Here is a 6,000-nt window from a genome sequence, read left to right as displayed (position 1 = left end):
ACTGCCATATTGTAGGTTCCTCGTTATAGAAAAAGCAAGGCGTTGGATGTTAAAATACAACAATTGTTGTATGAAGTGCAAAAAAGGAGAGTGGGCTCATTATGTACTTTGACAAATACGCAGTCTACTTCAAGCGCATAGAATCTGCTTCCATCAAAATATTCATATACCAGCATCCAAAAGATCACAATATATATTAAGATTTGCGAGTGATGCTTTGTAGCTAAAAGGTTGTGACTGAGTATAGAATTAACTGATGTTAAAATACACGTTAATGAAAAAAGGTTGCGCAAACTTATCGCAGACGACAGCTTCTACTATGACCAGGATTCAAGAATCTTGACCTACGCGAAGTTGTAAAGGAGACAACTACGTTATAAATGTGTTGGAAATGTAAGGGATGTAATTATTCAATAAACCTAATTATTAAAAAAGATGTTCATAATCTCAAATTCAGATAAATTTCTTGCGAGAAAGGCAACATGAATATTGAAGAGATGGATTGATTGATTTGTCTTTATTAGAGAGACTTTCAGCCCTTGGCCCGTTCGTCTCTTCGAAGAGATGGATATTATTTTAGATAAAAATTCAACCTACAAGTCATACAGTAAGCAACAAACATATTATTTAAAAAAAGATTGCTTGAATTCCGGGATTAAATTATTGAGAAAATGATATCTTTAAACGCACCAAAACTGGTACAAATCTCCAAGGGAATTATTTATTTGAATTCAATTTTTACAGTCAGTTTTCAGTCTTATCCAAAACCCCATCTTTCATAATATGAGCACAAATTATTATACTGAAAAAGATTTGTAATGACCCCATAGAAATACACAAAATATTGCGATGATTTACAGAAGTGCAAAAAAACCGATGGTACGGAGAGAATAGAGACCACCGGTGCGCAAAGGCGACCGATCATTATTTTACTCACATGGAAACGAACGACCGGTGCGAAAATGGGTTGATAACGAAATTAAAAATCGTTAACGACGTGCTGTTGCGTGTGTAGTATTAAGCCCACGGGTGGGCTTGGTCTTAGTACCTATAGAAATGTTTGGCCTGAATTTCAACTTCTCGATTCTTGTGCCACGGCTGTAGCACTCATTATTATTCAGATGTCTTACCATTTATTGCTGACAACAAAGCAAATCATGGGGAAAACAGAGTTTTCCAAATAAATTTCATGATTGGTTTCTTACGCCATCGTGTCTGATTCAACTATTGGCACTTGTCCGAGCCGTTGTCCGGGGCACAATGAATCATTTATAGCTTATCCTGTAGCGCGGTTCAGCACCATCATTAACCAGAGGATCGAGGGATCGAATCCCAATTTCGGCAGGATCAGCAGAAAACAACTGCAAAAAAAAACAACCTCAAAGTTGCAGAGTGGAGAGTGAAAAAAATATGAAAAGAGAATTGGGTTTTTAAATTCAGAATAATGTATAGATTTTTTGATTTCATACGAGAGAGCACCTTTTTCTGAGCTACTATGATTTTTTTCAGATTTTTAGAACTTTACTTTGATACCTAAAATCAATTAAAAAGAGATTTTTTGAAATCACTTTTTGACAGCTGGGCAACTGCTTGATAGCTCCGCCGGGGCCGGATCACAACGTCCGAGGCCATACAGTCCCGGTCGTTAAGTCGCGTTTTTTTTGCGAAATAACGTCCAAAAGTTTGGATGCGTCATAATATCCTATGTGCCTTCTTTCCTTGGACTTCGTGACATACCTGCACGTTTGGACGTTATGCCCCGAAAAAATGCGCCATAAAGTCCTGGGACATTATGGCCTCGGACGTTATGATACTGCGCCAGCTCCGCCCAGTACAAAATGTGACGAGGGGTGATTCGACAAATCGCTCCCATAAAAACTTCAAACTGATCTTTAAATAGGCTCCCGGGCACCAAAATTCATGGAAATTTGGAATTCAGCTCAGTTTTGCATGCACATTCAGAATATGGTATTATCTCAACATCGCTAAAGAAGCCAATTGTCAAAAACAAAAACAAAAATATTTTCCCCTGCTCATTTCAGCCGCTTTATATTCTCAATTTAGTTGAAAATCGGATTTTTCGACCAGCGAAGTTAAATTTTTCTCCAATTCCATGCGTCGGACCTAACTTCAGAAGTAGTGCGCTGTATAGTAAACCTGGTCCGCTATACAGCGCACCACTTCCGAAGTTAGGTCCGACGCACGGATTTGGAGAAAAATCCAACTTCGCTAGTCGAAAATTTCGGATTCAGCTGCACGGACAATATCCTTCCCTTTCTCTTTTTATATTTCTCTCACTCTTAACTCTGCAACTTGAGGTTGTTGTTTTTTTGCCGATTTTGCAATTTGGCAGTCGAACTGCTATGATACGACAGCAATCAGATATAATGCAGTTTTAAAACTTAAATAAGGCATATTCCAGTCCCTTCAGAAGTTCTTTCTGGGATTTTTCCAGATCCCTTCTGGGAATTCAAGCGATTTCTTCCGGGATTTCTCCAGAAGTTTCGGGTATCCTTCAAGATTTATTTCCGTGATTCTTCTAATATTTTCTTTTGAAATGTGTCCAGATGTTTTTTTTCTGAAATTTGCTTGGAACCATTTCCAAAAACAGAAAACTATCCGGAGGAATTCTGAAAGGATTTCTTGAAGCAATCTCGGAAGTTGTTCCCGAAAAAATCCTAGAAGTTCCTAAAGAAATTACAAAAAAACGTTTTTAAAAAAAATACCGGTAGAAATTTTTGAAGGATTCTCGGAAAGAGTTTCCGAAAGAATCACGTAATAAGTTCCTGGAGTAATCCCGGCAAAAATTCTTGGTGAAATCTCAGAAAGAGTTTCAAAGGAATCCCAGAAGCAGTTGCCCAAATAATTCTAAAAGAAATTTTTGAAGGAATTTCGGAAGATGTTTCTGAAAGAATCCCGGAAGATTTTCCTGGAGGAATCTCAGAATATCTAAAAAAATCTGAACAAATCTCAGAATGGAACTTCTGGAGGAATCTCGTGTGGAATTCTTGGAGGAGTCCTGAAGCGAGACAGGAATGAACTTCTGGAATCCAGGCAAAGAAATATCTGAGAATGATCTCATAGTGTAATCTCAGAAGAACACCCAGGAGTTCCAGAAAGAACAATGAAAGAAACTCGAAATGAAACACCTTGGGGAATCTTAGGAGAAACTTTTGGAGGAATTACAGAAAAAATTACTTAAGAAATCTCTGGAAGAATCCCTAGTCTAGAGGGAGCTTCAGGAGGAATCCTAAATATTCCCCCAGAAGAATCTTAAAAAAAAACCCTGAGAATCACAGAAGAAACTGCTGGAAGAGTCCCGGAAAACATTGGGGAGAAACCGCTATTGAATACTTGTGGAATTACAGAAGGAGCTCCTGGAGGGGTGCTATGTATCATCAAGTCATAAATCAGACACACTTTCCCATTCACACGGAACCCCACATTTTGAAATCAATCAAACCAATCATTAACCAAGCTGACGAAGTTTGTCAAAGTTCGAATCGCAAACAATAAGGCCGTGCGCTATGTGATGTCAAAGACTGTGTAAACTGTAAATTCAAATACAGTCGAGTCTTCTATTAGACGCTGCCATCCACTTTACACCCCCCGCAATTTCTCAGCTGTCTTGCATACAGTCCAGCTGATTTTTTTTAGCGTAGTTAATGCTAACTCATCATAGGTATACAAAACTTGAACTAAATTGATTAGCATACAGCGTGGAAAACGTGGTGGGCGTAAAGTTGGCGGCAGTGTCTAATAGGAGACCCGACTGTACGTCGTTCACGAACTGCTGCAGTAACTGGAATTTCCTTTTTCTTCTCTAAGTAATAATGGGGGGATATTCTGCTCAATAGAAGACGTGAGGTCCAGGTAGTGTGGGGTTGGGGACCACCTCCTATAAGCAAAATAGAAGGCTGGACTACAACCCCGACCCTTTAAACACTTTCCCATTGCCGCCGAACCCTATGTCTCTTCGGGACCACTAAGAAGGCATTGCATGGCAGAGTGGCTAGTGAACATCGCGCCCTCAAAGTTAGCTGCCATGCAAAAACGAACATCGATGACATGCTCTTTGGGGAGTGCGGCAAGGAAGCGTGCTGGCCTTTGCCAGTTTCACTTACTTACCACTCACTTTACCCTGGTAAGACGGGCAGGGCCAACCACCACAAAAAAAAACACGTCAACTGCTTTGCAAGTATCAAGAACTGTTACTGCGTATACCACGATTTGACCTCTGCCATAATGTTATCCCCGTGGCTACTTATTCGATACAGGGTGGTGTTCGACCTCAGGACATTGGTATGGCACACATAGCCGACTCCGAACCTCTGCACTGCCTCTGAATAGCGTCTGAACTAACCACTCCTCGAGTCCTGCTTAGAAGGTCCGAGAGGATTTGGGTGATAGCTCGTCGTTACACATCCTCTGGGCAAGATTGATCGAAACAGGTGTAGTCAGGTGGAATGTTACTGGCCCATGGCGCCTATTGATCTAACCCTCGGAATCAACCTATGGATCCACATTCTTTTGGTGGAACTATCCCACGCACGCTGTCATTTGACCATAAAGCCAACCTGACCTGCATCTTGCATCGCGCATTTCTTAGATCTGAGAAACTGAACTTCGTGTCTCAATTTCTCACTGCGCAGAGTTACTAACATCTGTCCAGGGCATTTTGCATCAGATTAACAACTGTATTCCTCGGGTATCGTATCAATGTTCTTAGTTCTATTATGACGACGAAACATCAGTGTATCCCATTTCTAAACGATCCAAGCTCTAGTTGTTTAGTAGAACAGTTGAGCCAAACTGTTGAATGTGTTGAGAGTGAAGTATTATGTATAGAGAAAGTGATACGTACCATACTAAACTCTACGCCAACAACAACACAACGGCGAAACGTGACTACATTTGGGGTATTAGTATTAGATCTAGCATAGAAGAAGAGAACGAGAGAGAGAGAAGCGGTACACGCACAAATGCAAATCGCAACCAAATGCAGTGGGAATATGCATGAGGGGACCTTTCTCTCGCTCAATCACTCTCACTTTTACTGCAAGACTGGATGCAGCTCACTCCGGCAGAGCATCCATCAGAAGGCAGTATAGGGTAACCAGCTGGGAAAAACGACAGACAATAGATACCTACATAAATAAAAAGAAAATCGGGTTAAGTACGGTTCCTTTGAATTCCACTAAGAATTTGCATCCTTTGACAGATACGTATATCGACCTCAATTTTCTTTTTATTTACAGATATTCCCCTAACAAGCCCAGGTTAATCATCATCAGATACCTACATGTTATATATATTTTTTTTTTTTTTTTTTTTTTTTTTTTTTGGGTTTCTAGCTGCACTCTGAATAGAGTTGAAACCTCTACACTAGACCCGAAGATAGAAAAGAGTACGTAATCTTTCAGAAGCAGTTTGCCAGCCGTACGCGGAAAATGATATCCATTAAGACACTGTTGCCTACTGACTCAGAAAGTTACGGTAGAAGGTTGGAAAGTTTTCAATTGGTCAGTCAGTCAGGATTTGCCTATGTAGTATTATGGTCACACGGTTTGTGTTTGTCGTCTTGTTCGATTTTGTGGTATGGTTCAATATGTTTTTCTTCTCGTTTAGTCAGTTGTCGTATGTTTGTTTTTTTTCATTGAATCAATCAAACCCTGTATGTTAAAATATAGTCGATCCTGTGTCAAATTGTTTTCTTGATTTCGCTAATCGTTTTCTACTTCTCTGTGTTCATCTCTTGTGTACTTAAATTGTCATCGGTCCAAAACCCACAGAAACATGCAACTGAACTTCTGATATTTTTCTGTTGGTGTCAAAATGCCATCTAAGAGATAAACAAAAATACGTCAAGTTGGTCAGTTGATTGCAATAAAATTTTAAAATAATAAAGATTGCTTGTCAACTATTATGTATTCGTCCTCCTACAAATACTATGAAAAAATGTTCAAATTCGTTCAATTGTCCTATCGGTCCTACCAAGAT

This window comes from Aedes albopictus, chromosome 3 (assembly GCF_035046485.1).
Source record: "Aedes albopictus strain Foshan chromosome 3, AalbF5, whole genome shotgun sequence".
Lineage (NCBI taxonomy): Eukaryota > Metazoa > Arthropoda > Insecta > Diptera > Culicidae > Aedes > Aedes albopictus.
Note: the sequence above shows the minus strand (reverse complement) of the source record.